General features: G+C 28.4%; 1 protein-coding gene across 1 annotated transcript in view; it reads left to right on the top strand.

Annotated features, from left to right (window-relative positions):
- The first annotated feature begins 817 nt into the window (after nucleotides 1–817).
- The window catches only part of Trpm (transient receptor potential cation channel, subfamily M), a 58,265-nt gene continuing 32,948 nt past the window's right edge, over nucleotides 818–26,134 (top strand). Inside the window, exons 1-3 of the mRNA XM_011495732.1 lie at nucleotides 818–1,202; nucleotides 22,395–22,548; nucleotides 22,984–23,130. The gene's annotated coding sequence lies outside the window, so the exon portion shown is untranslated. The remainder of the gene's footprint in view (nucleotides 1,203–22,394; nucleotides 22,549–22,983; nucleotides 23,131–26,134) is intronic.

Here is a 26,134-nt window from a genome sequence, read left to right as displayed (position 1 = left end):
CTCTCTCTCTCTTTCTCTCTCTCTCTCTCTCTCTCTCTCTCTCAATTTCTCTCTTTCTCCCTCTTTCTCCCGTATCACCGTATTGTTATCAATCCGTCCGTCCGTCTATCCGTCGGTCTGTCTGTCTGTCTGTCTGTCTGTCTGTCTGCCCGCCCGCCCGCCTATCCGCGTGTGCACACTGGCGCAGGTGTACGTGTATGCCCGCGAGCCGTCGCTCATCTTTTCTGCTGAAATATTGTTCCTAGCGCTGGACGAGAGGGATGCAAGCATAACCTAGAAAGGCGAGGCAGAGGACTGTGTGCGCGCGGTTATAACGAGAGTGCGAGCGGCGTCGAGAAAACGGAGTCGAGGGCGGTTGCATTTGGCGGAGAGGTCGAGAGTGCAGAATCGAGGAGGGAAATTGCTGGGAGTAGAGTAAATCGAGTCGCGGGGTCGATAAGATCGCACGCTTCTTAACCTAAAAGACGCACGAGCTGGAAAATTGAGAAAGCGGAGCTGGGAAGGTGCCTGTGCCGGGGAGCTTACGAGGTTATCCGTCGGGCAATCTTGGGGAAGAGCGAGGCTAGTCAGCCGATCGAGCGCCTCTCTTATTACACCCGCATGTGATCAGCCGCTTTCTCTCTCGAACGTGATAAGCAGCGAAAATGTATACTCGCAAAAGTACTTTTTAAAATTGCCGAGCAACGGCGATAAATAAGGAATCGGGCGCCCTGTTATGAATTGTCTGTTTTAGAGAGAGAGAGAGAGAGAGAGAGAGAGAGAGATTGTAAAAGAGAAAAAGAGAGAGAGAGAGAGAGAGAGAGAGACGAGACGAGTGACGAAAGACGAAGAGAGAACGAGCGCCAACGTTAAAGAAGAAGAGAAGAGGCAAATAAGAGGAGAGACGGTGGCACGTGATGCGAATGTCTCGCTCGAGGCAAAGTACGTCGAGCGATTGGCGTTAATTGCCACCGAAGGAGAAAAGAATATCGCCACGCCACCGAGAGGCGCCAAGAAGGAAGAATTAAAGGCGATAGAACGTAGAACACGAGTCTCGATGAGAATAAGCGGCTGGAAGTGTCGTCGCGACAAAGGAGGAAAAGAATCCGGGCCCAAGGCTACGAGCGCGCGCCAACCAATTTCAGCCCTGAGAAATATGTTTGCCGTCTCTCAGCTCATGGACAGCAAAAGCTCACGGTCCCTCATGGTACATATTCTTTGTGGTAAGTAGATTCGCTCTTTCTCTTATCCCGATTACTCGCGTCAATTGTCAGCGTCGAGCGTCGAGCGTCGAACGTCGAACGTCGAACGTCGAACGTGGAACGTCGAACGTCGAACGACGAACGACGAACGACGAACGACGAACGACGAACGACGACGACGACGACGACGACGACTAACGCTTCACCGACGTTTTTTATTTACGTAATGCCGCATTACGTATAAGCATCTTTTTTTCTTCTTTTAAAAGTGCGACTCTTGACCATCTCAACTTTTAATTAACCGAATATTCGTACGTTGACTTTAAAGAAACATACCCGTGTACCATGTGTGCGCGGCCGCTCGCTTACATACACACGTGTTGCACGTTGCATTTTGCGTTAATGCATTTGCGCGCGCGTGCATGCGCGTGTATATAATATATATATAGTATGTATATATAGTTCTATATGCACAAGTTGCAGAGCAAAACTTCCTTTTATGGCACGTCGCTTTTCACATGTTAAACGTAAGGATAGGCGGCGGCGGCGGCGGTTGCAGCAACGTTATTTTATAAAAATACAAACCAGTATTCCTTCTTTTCGACGTTATTTGGTTGAGACATTTACATAGAATTCAAGTTCGCACAATGGGAATATGAGCGATATTATATTCTTTTGTGACTACTGTACAGCACTTTTCTGTATTTGCATAGGAAATATGAAATATTGTTGGACGAAATTTTTAAAGAATTGCACGTTCTTCTGACCAACATTTTGTAGAATAATTTTTTTTACAAATTATTTATGCTCGAGAGATACATGACGGTAGACTCTTACCTTGTGTCTTTCGGATAATTTAATTAAATTATTCTTTATTAAGATAATCGATTATTTATAATGAAACTAAGAAATTCAAATAATATCTATTGTTAGGATTTTTTTTTCTAGTACGCGAATCTCGAAAATACATTTTACTTTATGAAATGTTTAAGTCAATATAATTAAGGCATGTATTTTTTATAAAAATGTCAAAGCAATATGTATTGTATATATATATATATATATATATATATATATATATATATATATTTAGTATAACAAATTTAATACTTACGAATTTGTTGTTCGAGTTAACAGTTGATTTACCTTGATATAATACACTAATTTCCAAGCGACATTAATCAGCGAAATTTCATATTTTTATCAAAACACTGTTTTAACGAAAGGGTGGGTTAGTGGTGCTGGCCATTGTATAATCGAAATTCGTAATTGCGGACTGGTTAACAATAAGAAAAGGAAAAAAGAAACAAACCGAGTTGGAAATTTTTTTTCATTTTTATGTCAAGTAGTGAACTTGATTCGAGTTAAATAAAATAACAAAGAAAAAGGTCCATTTTATTTGAGATCTAATTGTTTTGACTAATACAATGATAAATAATTTAAGGAAATACTATAAATTCATTATGAAACGGTTTGTCCGTTGTGACAACATGGTAAAAATTATCTCATTTAAGCAATTATTAGCTAGCAAGAAATTAACAAAAATAAGTAAGCATTTTTACCTCGCCTAATCGACTTTAAGATTAAGTTTTGAGCAGCTTATGTTTCTATATTATTTTGAAGGATAGCAGTAGAGTGTAAATAATAGTTGCCTTCGACCTTTCAATGTCGTTTTACCTGCTGTCAATGTAATCTTAATAATGAAATGATGGCAAGGAACAATTTTAGGCTTCGGGAAATTCTCAAGCCTTCGTCTCTAAAGTGTATTTAGAAACTCCTAATATAAGGAATCTCATCCACAGGTATAATATTAGAAAGGTTGGAGGGTCTGTCAGGTCGACTAACACTTATCGACCAACAGCAATCGCTTGTATTTTTACAGGACTCCGTACCGAAATTTCAATTAATCCGAAGGTAAATGCGGCCAATTCGATTAAATAATTAATAAAAATATCACTCCCACTCTTGTCCTTAAATCTTTCGGCTCTGTTACCATCGATAAAATAATAACGAGAGGTGGTCCGATGTATTCATAAGGCAATTGATCCGCAACTTACGAATATAATCAAACCACTACGTTAAAAATCCTTGCCTCGTGATAAGTGTCCAGGTTCAGGTTCACAATTAGCCAGTGGACCGCATTGTTATACAGTTCGATGATGACATCAAAAATATTTGTTTTAAGAGGACGCCAGCAGAAAGCCAACGGCTGACAATAGCATGCGAAGCCAGTGAAATACTGGTTAAAGGGTCAATTATTATTTAGGCGTATTTTAATCTACACGATTCTTAACAGATATTATAAGAAACGTGTGCGAAATTATGGCAAAAACTTGGTATATATGACATATGGGATTAAAGTCTTTAAAAGTATTTGACTCGACTGGATGACGGAATGTCGTGTGGTCAAATTTGAAAAACTATTGACCATACAAATAATATTACAAGCATTATTGTTTGATGTACGGAAAAAAAAACCAGGAGGAGGATAACGTATTTACTTATTGAAATATTAATAATTTAATCAGATAAAATAATATAAATTAAGATTTATTTAATTAAATATTTAAATAAAGTAACAAAGCTTTAATTTTAGTTTAGATTTGGTAAAATCCTAAAATGCGACCTTCACCGTCGGCAACGAGGCTCAGACTAATTTGAAGCTTCTGTATTTTCATCATTTACATCATTTAGTGAAAACGAATGACGCAAATAAAAAAAAAAATCTTTTAACTATTGTACATGATTCGAAAAAGAATTCTTTTAGTAATAAAAAAAACTCTCAGGTAAAATCACTTTACTCCCCTGTGATCGAATATGTAGAACGAAGTTTTAAAATTCGCATGCATATTTAACGTTTAATGTAAATGTTTTTTTTATTTTATTTTTTTAATATCCAACTCATACCTTGTAAATGTTAAAATAATGCAAATATTAACACATACCTAACTGTATACACGTGGGAAAAGTCAATCATACTATATAGTCATTCAAAATATATCATTCAACACGAATAGATCGTGTGTGTTGTAATTATTAATGTCCATATGCCGTTGGCTAGACTGCCATGTAATATTAACACACATTGAAATTACAATTTTTAATAAATATAAATGTTCTTTTGTTTGAAACTTTCATAATAAGTAAAATATATATTTAATTTTGTTCATGAAGTTATAACTTCAACATCTATATCGTTAGAGAAGTAAAAAGTTCTGTTAATAATTGATAAGAATCGTATCTCCAACGATTAAAAAAATAATTAATCTTAATCAACTTTTTCTGTGATTGTAAAAGAAATATATTAAATTTCCTAATTTCATCTTAATTTAGTTTTTAATTTATCACAAATGAAACTACTTTGCACTTGAATGCGAAGAAAATTAAAAAATTTATATAACTGAAGCTCTAATTATTCATTATCTGAGAAAGTGTAATTTTTATCTAAAAGTACGTTTTAATTTTGCATATTGCATATTGTATGCTTGATTTTTTTATATTTTCAAAAATATTCACGCAGTATTAATTTTAAATATTGTTGAGCTATTGAAATTCCAATTATGCATTATGTGATGAAAAAAAAAACAAAAAAAAAAAGAAAAAAAAAAGAAACAATATGTATCAAATTAGTAATATAATTTTTTTTATTTTAATTCCAAATATGCAAGTTTGCATTAATATTCATGATTTCTAAATGTTTGACACTCAGGTCTATCAGTTTCATTTTTTTTATTTTTTGTTTTTGTTTTATATTATTAATAGAAACGTTTGTTAATATTTCCTATGCTTTTGTTGCATATATATTCAGGAAAAGTATGCAAAATTGTTTTTTGGTTTCCGATATCTTAGTTCCTATATGAACTACTCATTTTTATTTGCTTCTCAAAAACTTAATCGATTTCGTTCTATGTATGTGATCTATTTACGAAATTGAAATGTTCATTTATACTATTCATAAATTATAAAGTTATTTATTCATTATGCATTGTTCGTTTGCTGTAAAAATTGATTACTTTGCAACGTTATCAATGTTTGTTATTTTTATACATTAACGTTAATTAAATATAAATACATATAAGATGCAAATGCAAATAAAATGCAAAATATGAAAATAACGTAATGAATATTTTCATGAATTGCCTTTTAAATCTTTATAATTTTTATGATCTTTATGGCTTATAGTTACAAACATCTTTGTCGTTATATAATAAAAATAGTTATGAAATACTAATTTCATTAAACTAAGATATAAAATTTTAAAAATAAGTATAAGATACAATTTTTTTACATTTCTAAGTATCAAAAGCAACTAGAATTTTCTTGAAAAATTATAGGATATAAACGAACCTTTTATTTCATGAACCAGTTTTGTTTGCTGAACTGATTATTGGAACAAGGACAATATTCGCATGTATTTAAACACTTCAATGGATAAATTACATAAAAATACTGTTAGCGTGCGTCTAGATACTTTACAAAGTGTTTACAATCATAAGTTTAATTTAAATCTATAAAAATAATTTTATCTAGTAATCGACTATTTAATTTATATAACAAGGAAGTGAGTCTTTCAATTTTTCGAATAAAATATTTAAAAATTGTTCTTTATAGGCATGTGCTCTTTTTCTTTTTTTCTTTTTGTTTTCTATTTTTTTTTTCTTTTTTTTTTCAATGCATGTGCATTCGATATTTCATATACATTATGAATTAAAAAGTGATTATTCTTAATAGAGGCGAAACCCCTAAGTAGGAAACGAACAAAATTTTCCATTATTTTTTGACAACTATGTTTGTATAAAAATTCAATCAGTTAAATGTTTCAAAATTGGGAGGTAAGATTTCTAATATTGTTTAATTTAATATTTCATATAAATCAATCATAACTTTTAATAAATAAGATAATTTGTTATTTCGTTTTATATAAACTTTTTTATCGTAAAGAATACGACGTTTTTGACAATTTGCATTAATATTGTCTCCATCTTATCTATACACAATAAAAATGAAAATACAACTTTAATGGCATCATGTCGCATTCATGAATATAATAATATACGGAAAGATCTTATATTATGAAAAAAGATTTTTCTCTCTCCATTTAACGATAAAGTAATTTATTTCATGTAAAATATCTTACTGTTAATAATAGCCAATTTAGTCAATAAAATTTTCTTATATTGGTCTTTACTCGATGGAATGAGTGATGAAGTAAGTAAATATTAAAGGATTTAGCGATCTAGTGTTAGGAAATCTATGAAAAGCACTAGAAACATCATCGACAACAACAAAAAGAAAAGGCTGCTGTTGCATTTAATGAATATCGAACAGATTGGGAAGCCCGTACTTCGAGTAATTCACATTCTTTTGTGATTGTCGCTTGGCTGCCACTTGGATGTTGCGTTTGTATGTCGAATCGATCCTAAAGAGAATTAATTATTCCGCTATGCCAGACCAATAGAAACAAATGACAACACAAGGAATTTCTCGATCTTAGTATTTCATGTTACTTTAAGATGTTTTATTACATTGATTATTATTTAACTTATATAATCAATATCTCTTAGTAATAATATCATTAATTATATAAGATTGTATATGGAGAATTTTTAATCAAATGAGAATCTTTTGTATCCAATAATTAGTCAAGTATGAAAATTTATTTGAAATGTATAAATAAAAAATATAACATGACGAACTTAGGATATAGTTACTCGAAATGATCGTTGTCGTTGTTGTTTTTTTTTTGTTTTTTTTGTTTATTGTTTTATCCCTTCATGATTCCCATTTGTACCCCCTCTAAATTGTTTTTGTAAGCCATCCGAGATTGTCGCAAAAGAAGGAGAATTCGAAGCAATGTTTCATCCAGAAAAATATAATAATTTTCTATGTTTTTTTTTTAAGATAGAAATTCTTTTTTCTGATTTTTCTTTACAAAATCGGATATTTATTTTTTATATGCAAATTTTACTCGTTAAGTTCTTTTGTTAACTAGCATTTCTTGAAGAAGTCTCGTATGCTTTATAATTTTTCACAGGTTTTTCTTTATGTATTAAAACATTGTATTTTTTTTATGTAGAAAGGACTATTGTATTACTTAAAATCTTTTTTAGCTTGAACAATTCGCTTTTTTGTATGATGTGAATACTGTGTATTAATAAAAACATTGGAAATTTCTTTTTCTTCTATTTTCAGGTCTCCTAATAGCAAATATTTGATCGATTATCAATATATTAAAATTATAATAAAAAATTTAAATAAAAAAACATGTAGTTCTGTATTCGACACTTTAGGCGCTTAAAAAAAGTTCATTACAATTTTGAAATTGAAAATCCAAATAAGCATCGGCTGCATTCGTGTTTATTTTCATATTTATACAGTAGATTATATAAATAATTTGAGTTTTGCAATGCTCCCTACTGGACTCTCACATGAGATTTAAAGTAAATATTGATTTGAATGAAAATAATAAATATATTAATATTCCGAGAATCAAACGTATATCATCTATCTCTAATCCTAATTAGTAGACGTAGAAAAGTGTACTGGAATAATATAAAATTAAGAGTTTCGTTTTTAAACTATTTTTTTCAATTATATAATATAATATTATATTCAATATTAGGATTGCACTTTATCTATAGAATTCTAGAATTCTAGAATTTTATGCATGATTTGTTGGGAAATAGAGATTTTTTTTTATAAATTTTTTTTTATTTCACTTTATACTTAATTTTATATATATAGTTTATACATTCAATATCTGATGTACATAAAATATTCCATAAAATTACATTTTTATTTCGAAATATTTTATGTGTATATTTTTTTTTTTATATTTTACATACAGTATTATTAGAAATATTTTAGATCGTTCGTTCTTGATATTTTAAAAATAATATGATTATTCATGAACAATAAGTTCGATTATTTTTGGCAAATTTTATAAAAAAAAATTTATAAAATTATTGAAAGTTATAAATATTTTAATCCATTACATTCCGAATTATAAGTAGTTAATTGGGAATGTTTTCTTTTTTTATCGTTTATGTTTATTGTGAAATGCAAAACGGGATTGTTTTCTGAGTGGACTAGATAGTCAATTTCATCGATATTAAAACATAATACAAACATTAATTTCATTTTCATTTCATGTTCAGTGGTATGTTTTGAAATATGAATATGATTCTTTAAATTTATTTAAATTTATTGTTAAATTTTTATGATCGTATAATATATTCATCAATTGTATCATTGTAAACTTTGCTTTTGTTATTTATCAATAGCACATAGCATGTCTTATTTTTCATTTTGAAATGGATTTGCAAAATTATTTCGATAGAAAAAAAAAAGGTTTTTCGTTGAATATTTTTTTTTTATGCGTATTATGGCTTTAAAACGCATGCGTATTTTCAAATGAAAAAAATATTATCGAGTATCTCAACATGTGTATATGAAGAATAATTTCAAATAACTGAAATAATCTTTTAAATTTATTGATGCAAAATTTATTAAAAACTGCAATATAAGTCTCACTTATTGTGAATAAGCAAAAATATATTACCACATTTCGATTTATTATGTTTTTTTTTCCCAAAAATTTTATTAACCTTAGTATATCATAATATTTATTCACCTTCAATTTTGCAGTAAATTAAAGTAGCTCAAGTAATTTATTTGTTTATCAACCAAATGAAGAGTATCACCAAAGGTTAATCAAATATCTTATAACAGTTTACTAACAAATACAAAAAGCTATAAGAATTTTCTTTCTATTGCATATTATGTGAGTTATGTATTCAGATATAAACAACTTCTAAACATAGAAAATTTGAATGCTTTACGTCACCATCAATTTTTATACGCGTATCCATTGCTTATATTATTCTTTTTGTAAGAAGACTCGACGTATAAAAATGAAATATGTCACTTTGACATTATTTCGTCGATAATTTCTTATTCTTTATGTCGTTTAAAGAAAACTTGAAAATGCTTGTATTGTAATGCTTTTTAAGACGATCGTAAGAGTCAATGTATTTATATGAGACTTGAAAATACGATAAATTAGTGGCTAATATTTTCATTCTACGATAAAATATCAATTTTCCTTATTCATCTAAAAATATATGTAACAAAACAGTAATAAAAACTATTATAATATTAGTCATAGCCATATAAAAAGATATTTTAAGTTTACACTATCTCTTACTCCAGGTACACAAGCTCGCGGTGTAACATAAATCTTTGCGCATCTCTTATTTCAGCGTACTTTCATCATAATTAATTAAAAACTAAATTTAAAGCTGTATTTTCTAGCAAGAGAAATAGAAGTAGTTCATTTCAAGGAAAGAAAATTAAGAGAACCGTGAGCTTTAATCATCATTTAATACTTATTTCAGCCTCAAATAACCCAGTTTAATATTAAATGCATCTTCAGGGGCTGACTTTCGAGCAAACTGCGATAATTGTGATAAACAAAGAAAGCAAATTAAAGGAAAAAACTTTGAGCCCCACTGTCACTTAAAGTCCCCCGAATAATTAAGTAAACCATTTCAGCGACAAATTATCTCAATTTTTTTTCGAATTACGACACATAATCCATTACATTCACATGCGCATCCACACGAATGTCCAATGGAGCCAATGGTCCGTTGGCATTTCAATATGTATTCCTACGCGGAGGTATAAAAGCGCGCTCACTATACAAGTAGAAAAATACAAACAAGCGAAAGTGGAGTAATGAAAAAGCCGTTATTAAATTAATGCTCGTTGAATCGTCGCACGGGCACCGGAGATCGAGGTCGAGCCCTTACATGCCGAGAAATTGAACTACTTTGCCTCCGACTGACTCTTCTCTTACGCTCTCCTTCTCTCCTTCTCCCCCTCCCCCGAAATTAATTAACTTTTACACTGAATATAGAAATGTTAAATTATTATTAATTATTATTAATTATTATTAATTATTATTAATTATTATTAATTATTATTAATTATTATTAATTATTATTAATTATTATTAATTATTATTAATTATTATTAATTATTATTAATTATTATTAATTATTATTAATTATTATTAATCGTCTGGATAAAAAATGTCACAAGACCAAACGGATTCCGTCGCCGTTTCGATACTTAATCTCAGGTGAAAATTGAAAAAAAAAAACAAAAAAAAAAACAAAAAAAAAATGGAGAAATCCTAGGCTACGAAGTCTTGCACGGGCGTTCGATCGATTCTTTTCACTAATCTCACGCAGTCGAATTTTATGATCAAATTGCTTCAGCACGCGTCGTTTACGGTCACGAGATACGAGATGAGTAAAAAAAAAAGACGAGAACGCTAGTAGGCCACTATAATGGAATGCTAGCCTCGTTTATTCTCTGATCCATACGAAGGATGAATTGTTTACTTCTCTTAAATAATTATTAATGCGAGTTTGCATGCTATGAAAGGGAAATGTTCAAGACATTAGCATGTCTTTCTTTGTACAAACAAATGTAATGAATATATCTTAAATTTACACCCTATAATGTATATTTATTTAATCTAGTATCAAAGTACCTCGTTCAATGTTAATTATAAATAATGTATATAAAGCAGTTATGTTTGTAAATACAAATAGTCGTGTTAGTAGTATTGGAATAAGTAGTAACGATTTATTCATTCATACTATAGAGCAGGTTATAGTAAGCATAAATCATAAATAAAAATGAGCGTAAATAACCTTTGATATGTGCTCTTATACTCTTAGCATATTTATCAAGCATCAATATTACGACATTTGTTAATAATAAAATAAGTTCCAACTCCTATGATGGAATAAAATGTACAATGCCGATACATTTTATTCTTTTTTTCTAAACATATTATTGATAATTTAAATATGTAAATAAATATACTACATTAAAAAATATTTTTCTTTAAAAATAAGTGATATACATGATTTTCAATTACAATAAAAAGAAAGAAAAAAAAAAAAAATTTTATAAACAAATAATTATTCCATCTGTAGCTGTTCATATTTTCATTATATTACATCATTATATTTTTATATTTTTACATTGAATCAATGGAATATAAATTTTCTATCATAATTTTTCTATCATAATTCAAGCGTTTAAGTATTTAATAAATTTTGTTTTTTTATTAATTTATAATTAATTGAAGGGCGCATTATACGTATATCCTTTATTCCGCTGATAAAAAAAGATAAATAAATTAAAATATCCATTATAAGTATTATGATAAAATATTAAAATAGTTATTTTAAATAAGATTATTTTTCCTGTTCTTTAACAAAATGTTGAACATATTTTTCCATCTTAAAGGCTTGAGTAAGAGCATTAAAGAATTTTACTAGGCATAGTTTATAGTGAAATTTATTGCAGTAAAGTAAAGTAAAGTGTTTGAAATAATTTAACTGTTTCAATCTTAATTTCTAAATATTATATTCGATATTTCCAGACTTTCACTCGACTTGCATAATTTTACAATTTAAGTATTGTTTGCCAGTCCATAAAAGAAAAAAATTCTAAGGCGAAAATTGTTATATCTTAAAGGGAAAAATAAAATATAAGTATTATCAAACACGGACTTGGCATTACAAGAATTTTAAAATATTAACCGTTAAAAAGAAGATTAATGTAGCCTTTTAACATAAACATTTTTTATTTTTAAATTTCATTCAGAGTATTTTATACCTCCTATCTTTCCGAGATTAATTTTATTATCGAATATTTCTTGATTTTACAGAGAAACAATGAAAGCGCGTGAATTTAGAGTATCGTAATTTTGTTTCTAAAAATATAATTATAAATTGATTTTTTGTCAAAATATAATTTCATTAATTGTGAATACGAAATTTATGAATCTCTGCAAATGAGCACGATTTGCTACTATGACTTGTCCTATAATTAACGTAAATTTATTTTTCAAAAGCAATATTTATAAAATATTTTATGCAAATGTATTTAACACTGTATAAATGAAAGAAATACTTAAAGTTATATGTGACACTTTAATTATCAAATTATTTGAATTATGAGCTTGTAAATTTGAAAGCTACTATTATTAATTGATACGATAAACTTGCTATAGTAATAACAATATGATAATTAGAAAACTTTTTTTATCGAATGTTTAAATCCAAGTCGGCCAATGAATATAAACTATTATACATAAATGTAAAAATAGATGCCATTATAATGAAAACAGATTTGAAAATTACATAAATTTTAAATAATTAAATAAAATATTACTTTGGTCAGATTTGATATTCCTAGTCTAGTTAGCTCTCTAATTATATAATATATAATAATGTAATTGAAACGTTACAATAACTATTGTCAAATTAATGATACATTGATATAAAAAGATATATATATATATATATATGTTTATAAATAATAATTGATGAAGAACTTAAAAATATTATTGTTTTTTAATACTGATAAATTCTATAAAACTTTTATAAATTTCTAAAGACATTTTTAACAAATATGTTGATGACACAATTTGTTTTTTTTTTTTTTTTACAATTTATATATAAAATAATATAATATTTTATATGTAATATAAAAGCAATTTCATTTATCAACAAGTTTTTGTTATTGTTTCTTAAATACTTATATTAAATTTTGTGTGTGTGTGTGTGTGTGTGTGTGTTTGTGTGTGTGTGTGTGTCATAACTATAAAATTTTAATGCATCATTTATTTCACCAATAATGTATATTGGCGTATGTGCGTGCGCGTATGACTTTAATATATAGCTTAGGGAGTTTATTTTTCTTTTATTTTAGCTTGATGCATGATGTATCGAGTATTAGTTCACCGAAGTGAACAATTTTATGCGTATGCGTGAATAGAAGAAAAACTCTCTTAAATGAGAATTGGGACGGTCCACCACTTACTGCCTTTCTTCGAACGTGAAATTAATTGCTTTAAAGGCAATGATTCTTTGTTCCATTAATAATGTGTAGGAAACAAATAGAATTAATCTTTGATATATTCCCAAAATTTCCTTTACGACTTATGATTAAAGATTGTACCAAAATGTATGGATTACATTAAATAACTTATAGATAATTTATGGCCTTTGTGAATTATAGATTCTTATGATTGATTTAATTCAATTTAGGGATATTAATATTAAGAAATAGAAAATTTACTTGATCACAAAACAAAATATCCTTATCAATCAATGGCAAAGAAGTGAATATATATTAACGCTTTCATTCTTTCCTATTGAGTACATGTGATAAATGAAACATTTTTCTGGATTATATTTATTACAAAGGTAATTGTGCAATTCGTTTAATGAATGGAGACTTTGGACAAATATCCGTTTACCGTTTATCGATAACTAAAAGATCCGGAAAAAAATATTCGTACGCCGCTTTCATTCTAAAAACGTCGAATAACCAATATAATTAAGTTAAAGGAAAATAAAACAAGAGATTATAATGTTCGGTAGATTAATTTATCTATTTATTTCCTTTATTAAAAATGATCTACGAATTTATTGAAATTTATTAGAGTCAAACAAAATTTAATATATTAGTTATCCTTGAATTATCATTATTTTTTCTATCAGTTTTTCTCAGATCTATTTTATCCAAAGATACTTTTATCGTAATCAATATCAAGTTATAAAAAGTAAAGATATTTTTAGAAAACAATTACAGTCTTCAACGATTTGAAAGTATAGATAAGCAGCGTGTATTCAAGAATACACAGAAGCAAAAATTGAAAGGTTATATTTGCTATTTACTAACTTCTCTTCCTCGTTAGTTTTTATTTATATTTCCTATTTATACTAATATCAACCTCGCGTAGACAATCGTTACTTCAGATGCTAATTTCATGTTGAAATGTTTCAAAACCTATTATTGAACATATAAACTAACAATGGCATAATTATTTCATTCATTTCAATTCGCCAAAACATTTACATTGCAAAAAATAGCGTATTGCAATCTAATCGAAAGTTTAACTATGGGATTAATTCAGAATTAAAATACGATATTTACGATCCTCTATTTCAATAGAGCAAACATCTTCATCGTTATTTGTTTCCATATATCAACTGATTTCTTATATATATATACATATATGTGTGTTTTTCTCTATTGTATTAATGGTCTATCACATTAATTAAACATTTACCTATTCAATTATACATGAACTCCGTGTTGAAAGCCGATATATGAATAAGGATTTTCTAAAAATTAAGAACACCGTGAAAATTGTCAAATACCACAAAATACGACGACGACGAGGCCAACAGATTCTTAACCAACGCGTTTCGTAGTATAAACACTGTCATGCTAAATAGATTTTTTGAAATAGCGCACAAACATATGCTAATGATGACTTTCTTTTAAAAATACAAATACCACCATTGATTATGTGGCCAGTATTTGTCTATTTGTGTTCATCGAATGCGTCTCAACTTATTGTTATCGAGAAAACTATAAAATTCTATAGCCGTCAAAGTATTTAACGACCGACGTATTATTTCCTAAAAGTATTATACACAGAAAATAAACAAATTCCATGCTTTGACTATTTTCTGCCTAATCGTTTGAATCTGGGCGCATAATTATTGAATTCAACGTGAGAATGGAAAATATTTGAAATGAAAAACGAAATTTTGCTGGAGCAGCAGTGAAAAATAGAAATAATGTCCATGTGCTTAATGGTTATTACTTATGGTTATTAGTTAAAATTTCAAAAATCTATTGCTATTAATCTATTGCCGTCGACCAACGATACAATAGAATAACAATAACGAATCTCTTATATTATACAATTTTATAGATATAATATAATTTTACAATTACAATGCAAAAATAAACAATATTAATAATTATAATACTAAATTTACATTTATTATAATAAATAATATTATATATGGAATATTGCGAGAAGTAATTACATTAAACATTTTGTAAAATACTTTTATGAAATCACAAATATTCTTTAACATACTTTAGTAATTATGCTTAGTTGTCTAAAAAATGTTGTGAAATGTGGTATAACAATTGCTGTAGTAATGAATTGTGTAAAAAAAGTGTAAAAAAGAGAGTAAAATATTTTTTTTAAGCTCTCAACGCTTTATTATTTAATATATATTTATTAAAAAAAAAAAAAAAAAAAAAAAAAAAAAAAACAACGTATTGTAATACCCATATCATAAGTGTTAATAATTGTTTAAAATTTAAATAATTTTTAATATAATATTATGTATAAGTTCCGATTTTTAATTATATTCCCAGTTTTTGTTAAGTTTTATAAATTCAATTTTTTTGTTTATATTTTGAAAGGACATTTTATTAAAGCCATGTGAAGAAATATGCTATGTGTTCTTAAAAATATTTTGCTAATAATTGTTTTTAGTTTGGCTATAACTAAAGAACGAGATTAAATATTTAAATTTTTCTAGCTTAATGAATGATTCTTATGAAATTAATAAATTCAAATCTTTTTTTTTTTTTTTATTAATAGTGCAATTTCTATCACAGAATTAGACGAAATATAATTTTAAAAGGTAATTTTGCATTGTTAATGTTTAAAATTTCGTTTAAAATTACACACTATTTGTTCAAATTAGCAATAAAGAAATCTAATTGTGATACAAGTATGATTGTTCTTATTGTCATTGCAATGTTTATAAGATCACTTTAATGAATTTTCGAAAAGTATGAATAAATTCGAAAAATAATTGTTAACAAAATTTAATATTTCATTATTATAATTATTGTTCGTAAATTAAAATTTATTAAATAAATGATTAAAAATAAAGTATTGTTAATTTTTATCGATTAAAGAGAATAATTGAAAGAATTCGATTTCCAGAGAGTCAATGTAGAAATATTACATAAAAAAAAAGACTAAATTAAAATTAATTTGTACAATTAAACTTATCTTTACAAATCTAATAAATAAATCCATTTCAATATTTAACCTTATACTTTAAGTATAAAAATTGCAAGTAAACCCTTCAACCCTTAATAATAAAAGTTAAATGCATTGTAATATGTACTTGAGACTAAAAACGTAATTAATTTTTTCTATCAGTTATTTTTGAGGCTTTTTATTGTAATTTAAAGAAAATTAATCACTGTTTTGAAATGCCGAGATAATTATCTTTCCATTCGAATTGTTTGATAATTTTAAGCAGAATATCTATTGTTTGCATGGCACGACACTGCACATATTCAGGTATAGAATTTTAATTTATTTTAAATTTCTAAAATAACGTTTATGATTTTACGACGTATTTTATAATTAAATGAAATATCCTACGTTATTCAACAAAGTGGCCAATCGGCTTGTTTTATTATTATTTTTTAAATAATAAATTATAAAAAATTAACATGTAAAAGTATCACTACGATCGTTGAGCTTCACGTCATAATTCTATATACATGATAACGATAATTTTTACTAATAATCATATTTCTAATTATTCGTATTTACCTGTTTAAGTTTTCTATTTTTATTTCACATTTTAAGTTGCAAGTATTAATTACATATACTTTTACCGGTGGTGATAAGCAATACTGTAAGGCTATGAATATTGCAAAATGTATAGTATAGTTATTTAAATACATATATGTAAAAATATTTTTGAATAATAATAATTATCACTATAGTTACCATCTGTATATATATATATATATATATATATATATATATATATATATATATATGATTTTTAATAGATAATTATATGCTGTACAAACACAGATTAATAAGTATTTTAATTGTAGCTTAGTAATAATATACATAGATTGCATATACAATGAAATTACAAGATATTTTTTGTATAATATTATGTAGTGATATTTTAATAAATTAAAAGAGCGTGAAGATAATTTAAAGAACGTGTTTTAACGTAATACGTTTATTGAAAATTTGATTAAAAAACCATTTTATAATTTAAATTGCTCGAATACATTTTGTTTCCTCTTAGTTACAGCTAGGGTTACTCGTATGTTTAGAAATTAATTTCTTTTTGTTTTATTATATATATATATATATATATATATATATATATATTTATATAGAATATATTTAACGTCTTAGAAAAAGATATAATAAAAATGCAATGAAAGTTTTATGACTTTCGAACGGAGCTATGCTTAACTCACTAAAAATTCAAAATATTGAGTAAAACTAGAGTTCTTCTGACTTATTTGCTTGGAAATTAATTTTATATTTTACAACCAACATATATTTGTATACTATTTGTCTGGTTTGCATCCTATTAAACTGAAAAATTAACATTATTAATTAATAATAAAATTGCATCGCTTAGTTTTTTTTTTAAATTGACAGTTCATATAGCCCCGGTTAAAATTACATGCATATAATTAAGATTTTTAAAATTAAATTTCTATCACTCAAAAAACTAACGTCACTTGCGCATTCATCACTTTTTTTTTGTTTGTTTGCACTTTTATTAAATTACGTATTTTTAAAAAAAAATTCGATTGAATTACCTTATACGGATTGACTGTCTGATAATTCCTGAAAATTCTATTTAACCATTACTCTTACCTATACATTTAACATATTTTACGAGTAAAATTATAATAAAATATTAAAAGCACTTTATATTTAATTAATTTCGTAACTAATATACATTCTATCTTACTTATTTCATAATATATGTCTGTCTTTATTACGAATGCATTTTTACTTTGCTCAAAGGGCTTAAATCTAATCATAAAACTTCTTTAACTTTTATTAATAGAAGCCTTTCGTGGTAAAAATATGTAGCTAAGCTCTGTTTTAATATTACATTAAATGTTACTTAAAGTAAAATTTTATTTTATATTGAATAATACGATTGTATTTTTACGTAAAAATTTATTTCAACAAGTTAATTAAATATGTTCTGAATCAAAATTCGATGAAATTGCTTTTTTCTATTATTGGAATCATTATTCGTTTCTCAAACCCATGTAACATCTAAATCGATCAAAGTCCTGTCACTCAACATGAAACATTGAAGTTACGTAAAATCAACGTGTCAGGCTTAATTCTAATTCTATTCAGATCATCGTCTGTACAAGTAATCCGGCCTTCGGAATCGCAGATGATTCGATGATCGTGGAAGCATTACATTCCGTATATTAACATCAATGTGCATGTATTACGTACGAGCTACCACACTACTACCACGTAAGAATATCAATGAATTGGGCTTCACGCGACAGTGACGATGCTACAACATGGACATGTTATCCTTAAATCAGAAAGAAATTTTCCTGAAATGCATTAAAGTATATAACATAATCGTAATTCCAAATGTATGTCTGAAAGATATTTAAAGTGAAAAATCTTAAATATAAATACGTCACTTTATATTAGATATTTAAAGCGTTTAAAACGATTTTCACTGAAATGCAATTTTTATGTAAGTTGGGCAGTGACGTGTAATAAAACTAATCAACGAACTTTGAGTAAAATATTGTTCATCCCATAGTGGAATTAATAGGAAAAATCAATTGCTTGAACATGTTTAAATCCTAATAAATTGAACAATATGTTATTTATGCGCATTTCGTATGCTATATATAAGAGATTATTTACATCATTTTCTTCGATACGTAATAAATATTGAAAGATCGATACAATTATAGGTGTAAATACTTGAAAAATTTATATTTACTAATATACATATACATACATTATCCCAATGTTAAAATAGAAGATACATTAAATATTAAGTAAGTCGTTTTGGAAAAACATAATCCTATGTTGAACAAAACGTTCGCATTATTATTTTAAATATATAAATTCAAAATGAAACAATAATTTTAGAAAAATGTAGCAGATCTTCAAAAAATTATTTTAATCTCTCAGAAACTGATAGCGGCTTCTACATGATCAAATCTTAAAAGATTGCAAACAAAAATTGTGATACGTACCAATACATATTCTTTGATTCACAATCTCAACAATACAAACTTATTTTTACTTAAAAACTTACGCTACGCCAAAGTCTCTAAAATTACTATAGAAATTTCTTCTTAAAACATAATCCATTAAACGCAAAATCTAATCAATACACTTTATCTTCTCTCTCTCTCTCTCTCTCTCTCTCTCTCTCTCTCTCTCTCCATATATATATAATAATTTATTTTCAATTTGTTTCAATTCAAGCATTAAATGTTGAGATGCATTTTTAGTCGAGTTGAGTGTGAAAAATCCAAATGAAAATTCTTCGAATTCTCATCTACAAATTATATATTGAACAAGCAAAATTTTTATTATCTATGTAATATGGTATCGGTGCAATATATAAGAATATTAAAACAATCCAAATTTTTTTATATATGATAAATGGATGAAAAATTAATTTTTTGTGAAAAAATGGTAGATAAATCATTAATAATGTAAAACATTTTCAGCGTTTTAGTGTATAAGTAAATTAATGATCAGATCGATCTTCTACTTAAGTATTTATTATCTTTTGAGGCATATTACAAGTTAAAACAAATAAAGATTTGATTTGCAGAAAATTTCAATATCCTATAATTAAACGTTTCCTTCATGAATTTACTAATAGGCACTTGGTTCAAACTTTATTAAATTACTTTTATGAAATGCAGACTTATTAAATGCTTTATTTATTTTACATTTTATATATTTCACATTTTTTGTAATATTTGTTTACAATTTTAATTGAGTAAATCACAAGTGAAGATCTTTTTAATAATTTATTTATTTTCTCATTGAAAATTAAACAAAATATTAGAAAGGTTTTGATTTATGCTTTACTCAATGAAAAAAAGGAACATTATAAGATTCTAACTATCTTTTATAATTTCAATTATTACTACGGGAAATGTAAAATGATTGCAAGTATCCTAAACCAATACGCACAAATACAATTAATGCTGAAGTAAGCTTAGATTATTAACGTTAATATATATATATATATATATATATATATATATATATATTAGACGTAATTGGAACCGTTTAATAATTTCACAGCAAAATGGGATTAGTATTTTGATAAATCTTTCACAAAGTTTACTTTAAAATCTTATCATTTAACTACGTTTGCAAGTTACAATTATAAGCCTTAAATTTTGAATTTCTCTTCAATTTTTTGATTCAACGCTCAAACAAATAACAGCTTCACTATTGAAAATAAATCGTTCTACAAAATCTCATTGTTATTGTTACGAAACCTCTTCTAATTAATAGCACTTTGAACGAGGTCGAAGCTAATTGCAAATATCTTTTATTGTAATCTTTACAATATATATCTGCGAATAACATCTGCTATACATTAAATATAAAATTTTCATCAATTCGTATTAGAAACAATTTATTTTATAAACACAAGGCATTATTAATGCTTATGAGACGATTGATCGATTAGTTTATTTTTTAAGCGAGTAAATCCCAGGAATATTATTTCGAAGCAGAATCTAGAATTTCGTTAGAGAGGAAGGCGGTATAAGAATGCCGTTGAATTACAATAGTAATCTTTGCGAATCGTATAATTTATCCTTAGATTTTCTTTAATTACATGTCCTTTATAAAAAGCATTTCGATTCCGATGAAAAAAAGCAAGTTTTTTTTCTTCGTATATTACAAATTGCTGCATTAACGTAAGAAACGGGCATTATTCTATTGATCTACTGAGCTGCGCACAATTGAAGATGCTACGTTTATAATAACAAAATTACGAACTTCGTGATATGAATTGACAAAAATTTTACGCAAAGTATTATTATATCCCTTGGCCATTCGGCCAATCTAGCAAAATGATCAACTCTGTATCGTCAGTCACGTTCACTTTTATGCATTTTAATGGCAAATACGAATGGAAATACAACTGACACCGACTATCTAAGCTCTAGTCAATTATATTATCGATGAGCTAACCAAGGAGTGCGTATAGATTAATCACGCTTCCTTTTTTCCTACGAGAGCACATCACTGCCGTCACGTTTCTACTATAAAAAAATAAAGAAGAAGAAGCCATTACGTAATAGAAATAAAATCGAAACTCTGCGCCACTAGTTTCGCTCGCTTGTCAGCTGAAACTGCTCGCATCGTATTAGCATTTCAGATTTAACTATCGAAGCATTATTAATGATATTAAAGCGATTCTTCGCTCGACCAAGCGAAACATCCAATATATCTATTTACAGAAGATTGCGAGTACTGTTAGCGCGGCCCGAGCAACTTCCCGCAACTTCCTTCCTTTAACAGCGCGGCGAATCCTCCCATTAACAGGGCAAAATGTCGAACCAAGGCCGGCCCGAGCCAGCACAATACTGCAAAATATACAGGAGGACGAGAGAGAGCGACATCGAGGAATTATCCAACTCCTTGGGTGGCAGCGCACATAAATCACACGCTCCTCGTTGGCCTACAACTGCGCCGCGCGTAAATTCAACGAAACTTTGGCAATCGGAGTTACGGCGAGTCGGGGAACAACGAGGACACGATGTAGGTCCTCTAAGCAGGAAGTCGCGTGGTAGCGACGTGTCGTGGAGAAGCGTACGTCAGATTTAACGAATCGAGGTGCCGGCCGAGACTTGACCTTTGCCCCCTTCGCGTAGGTGGTGTGCCTAGTGTGTTTTGAGGCGTCTCGAGGCAGAATAACGACCGACTGAGAATTATTATTCCCTGTTCTATGGTCCTTTGGCATTTTCATTAGGTATGCCTTACGTACATAGGATCTTCGTCACTCGCTCTTCAGCATAATATTTATTATCCTTAGAACGGTGAGATGAGCAATAATCTAAGACTCTTATCTCGACCCTGGCGATAGTGGCCTGAGAAATTAATGCACTCTAATTAAATTTTCACATTGCGGAAAACTTTCCGATAATATCGAGCCATTAATAATCGCAATCGTGCTCCAAGCTACTAATGTGCCTAATAAATCGATTGGTTTATCGATAAATTTAAGGCAAGATTAGGCACATTATTTGGAAATAAAAATGATTTTTTAATGTGGTGTAATGGCTGGTAGGGTGGGTAGGTTACGCATGTGATTTCCTAATTTCAACCTCAAAGTTTGATAAAATTCGTAAAAAGACAAAAGACATTTTTTTTTTGAAATGGCGTGGTATTATATAATGAAAAATTCATTCTCTACTTTATCATTCGCATTATTAATAGTACCGAGGCCTAAACGGCTAATTCTAACTAATGATAATTACTTATCTTTATAGCAGGCGTCGCATACACGAATTCGCAAAAGATTCACGGTTCAAATCTTGCTTGCCACCAGCTTTACGATTATGTAGTAACGCAGCCTTAATTTAATCGGACCATCACAAATATGAAATAAATTTGGCGCAATCGACTAGAATTTTCGATACCAAGGTAAGATATTGATTTACACAGACTCAAACAATTATTGATATTTCCTCGACAATTAGTCATATTAATGCGTCCTTTAATTTCAATTCCCACTCTTTACCATATTGCTATTAACTTTATTCTTATTAATTAAGTATTATTATTATTGATTAATTGAAGTTTGCATAAAGTGTCAATTATGCTTTAAAACATCGGTGTCGAATGATAAAACGTCCAGCTCAATTAATAATCAATAATTAATAATTCCTAGTCTGAGAGAACGAAACGAATTCTCCAGATCATTAAATTCATGTCAAAGCAAACAATTAATACAAAGCCAAGGCCAATTGCCATTTGAATGAAAATCTTCATCGATCCATCAAGAAACCCCGCGCCCCGGGTTCGTCACAACAACTTCCTCCCCGCTACAGCCCAGTCGCAATGTCTTTGGAATTTCAGAAAGAGACCGCTAATGAAAGTGCAGTAGGAGCCAATTAGCTGACACTAAGACACGAGCATAAATAACAAGGGGATGAGCCGACTCCCAGTGCAGCAGCCGAAGCCGTAACCAGAGGAATGATTCACAAGAGCAAGAGCATCAGAGTGGTAGGTGGAATGGCTAATGTGATATTGTTGTTACATCGGCAGGGCGCGACCGCTCTTTCCGCACTTTTCCCCCCTCGAGTTTCAGCTCGTTTTCTTTCTTTACGCTCTCGCTTTGATGTGTTTATTTATCGTCTAACCTGACGATTCATTTAAACATTGAGGCGCATGAGGCAGGAGGGTCGACGGTGATGCTTAATTGAAGCCAATATTTTTGCTGAAACTCGCTGTATCGCGAGCGACCTCACGGGTGTCTATTGTGTAACGGAATCGTTCGCGGCCCTTTATCTCGACCGAATAAAGTGTAATTTATTTCGACCCTTTACGAAAATTGTAATCGTGACTAGCGTCCTTATCCTCCAAGTGCTTCATCGACTCTCTTTACGGCCAAAGCACCAAGATTAAATGTAGGCTGCGTCGTAAGTTACTTGGCTGTTATTCGGCGAGCTTTTCTTTCTCTTCTTTTCCTTTTTTTTTTTTTTTTTTTTTTTTTTTTTTTTTTTTTTTTTTTTTTTTTAACAGTGGCAATATCGTGTAATATTATGGGATGAAAAATGTTGAATAATGTTGAATTGTGATATAAAAAAAATGGAGGAGCTTTCTTTTTCTTTTTTTTTTTTATAGAGAGCGAGAGTCCTACTTTCAATGAATAACTTCTGCAATCAGCTTGTAATTACTTTATAACGGAGCTATAGAAATTTGTATATTGCATTAGTTACAAAGATAATTTCTTTTTTATCCGACGATAGCACGAGTTGGAGACATTTCGCCGTATAAAAGTCGTGAATTTTTGTACGCAACTGGACTTTAAAGATTTAAGATTTAAATTTTTAATCTATTTAAAAGTAAAAACAGTCGCGCTCGCATCTTTGGTCTCAACATAATCTGTAATCGTACTTATATAAGTTACATATTAAGTATAAAATTACATATTCACGTAAATATAAAAACACATCATCCTGTATTTATTAAAATATCAATTTAAGCAAAATTTAGTTGATGTATTATGTTGAATCATTTACTGACTGTCCGAGCCAATTTTTCATAAGTTTTAAACATTATAATCCATACTACATGATTTTCACATAATTAGCATGATTTATTGAACGAGATCATTTGTCTGTGTATTGTATAAAAAATAATATTTTAATTTATAGGATATTTTTTAATATATTCGGCAGAGAATCTTTAATTTTCCAGGACAGTTCATTGTATTTTTCATATTGAAAATTCTATACGTATATATAATTAGAATTTGGGAACAATTTTATTATTTACCTTTCTGCTATTCGTTTAAGCTAATTATTAAAAAATAATAATAATAATAATAATGATAATAATAATAATAATAATAATAATAATAATAATAACAATAATAATAAGATAAATAAATAAATAAAAAATACACTTCCCATCAACGGGCGTATTACATTTTAATTGTCATATTTTCTTACCAATAATTTTTACGTAATTAAATGACTATAATTTTAATTTAGCATAATGTAAGTCTTCCACACTCGTACTTGTACAATGAAAGAGCTCATGAATTATAAATTCAATGCACTGATATTGCCACTCTTTACGTTATTTATGCACTACGCGTTGAATGAAATGTAGACAATTTTAAAAGATTCATAGTCCTCGATAACGTCTTTTATTATTTTCTATTTTTCTGCACCTCCCGCCATCGCCTACGTAATTTCGTAATTACACGTATTTTATGCATTATATATTAAAATATATGAAAATATATTTATATAAATATATAAATATATTAAAAGTTTGAATTTTTTCTTATGTAGAGCCGTGTGCTTTATGTGTATATAATTGACTTTTCGTCATATATCTATTGTATGTGTAAATATTTATCTTAAAAACTTTTACAGTTCAATACCGTGTGTTAAATCATATTTATTGAATGCATTCTTAATCAATAAGCGTAGATAATAATTTTAAAATAAAAATGAAATTTTTTTATCGTGAATTTACTCGGTAATTTCCTCAAAAAACCTGGCCCTCATTCGACTATTTCAAAACAAAAATTTCCACTTGTGAATTAACCATAATTAATTAACGATAAATTTGTAAATTCAGTAATTTTAGTAGTTTTTCAACAAAATTTAACGATACTTTATTATCAAATACTGATAATTGAAAATGCATATTAATTCTTCCAACTATAGACTATCGCGCTGGAATAATATGATTTACGTTAAGATTCCATCTACTAAGGCCATCTTATCTTATATAAGTAATATTGTCTATATAAATACAGTGCAAACTTTGTCTTATCTTCGTCTGCACAATGAAAACCGAGTATCATAATTTTTCGATAAAATTTTTCATATAAATTTAGCAAGGTTGTATCATCGTATTTCAAATTCTGTAAAATACTGCAGCTAACGTAACTCGCAATAAATTTTTAACATTGTTTTCTTCATATTATGAAAAAAAAACCGTAAAGCTTGAGCATGAATAAGTCTATGTGTACAAAAAGCACACACATACACATACATACATATCTATCTATCTATCTATCTATGTATATATATATATATATATATATATATATATATATATATATACGCAGAGGCAGCAAAGAGTTATTAATAAATATCTTGAAAGGATTATTAATGAGTTTGTAAAGTTTTTAGATCTGCTAGTCTAAGGATTTACGTTAAAATAACATTTTAAACGTTTAACATCACCCGCGACTATTTACGTGTTTCCCTACTTTTTAATCGTTAGTCAACAAAAAAAAAAAAAATAAAAAAAAAATAATGATTCTTCTTTCCCCGCATTGTCGGTACTTTCTTCCATAAAATTAGGAAATATAAATGAGACTTATTTATCGAATTGAATTTCCCTGGATAAACGATAAACGTATCGAGCCGCCCGATACGGCTCGTCTAAACTTCTCCTCGATACATCCGAAATATTCGCTTAAACCTTTGTAATTCTCGGGCCAACAAGTCGGAACTCTATGAGAAATATGTTGAGCTTAACG

This window comes from Ceratosolen solmsi, unplaced genomic scaffold (assembly GCF_000503995.2).
Source record: "Ceratosolen solmsi marchali unplaced genomic scaffold, CerSol_1.0 scaffold11, whole genome shotgun sequence".
Classification (NCBI taxonomy): domain Eukaryota; kingdom Metazoa; phylum Arthropoda; class Insecta; order Hymenoptera; family Agaonidae; genus Ceratosolen; species Ceratosolen solmsi.
This window is presented reverse-complemented; position numbering and strand designations above follow the sequence as displayed.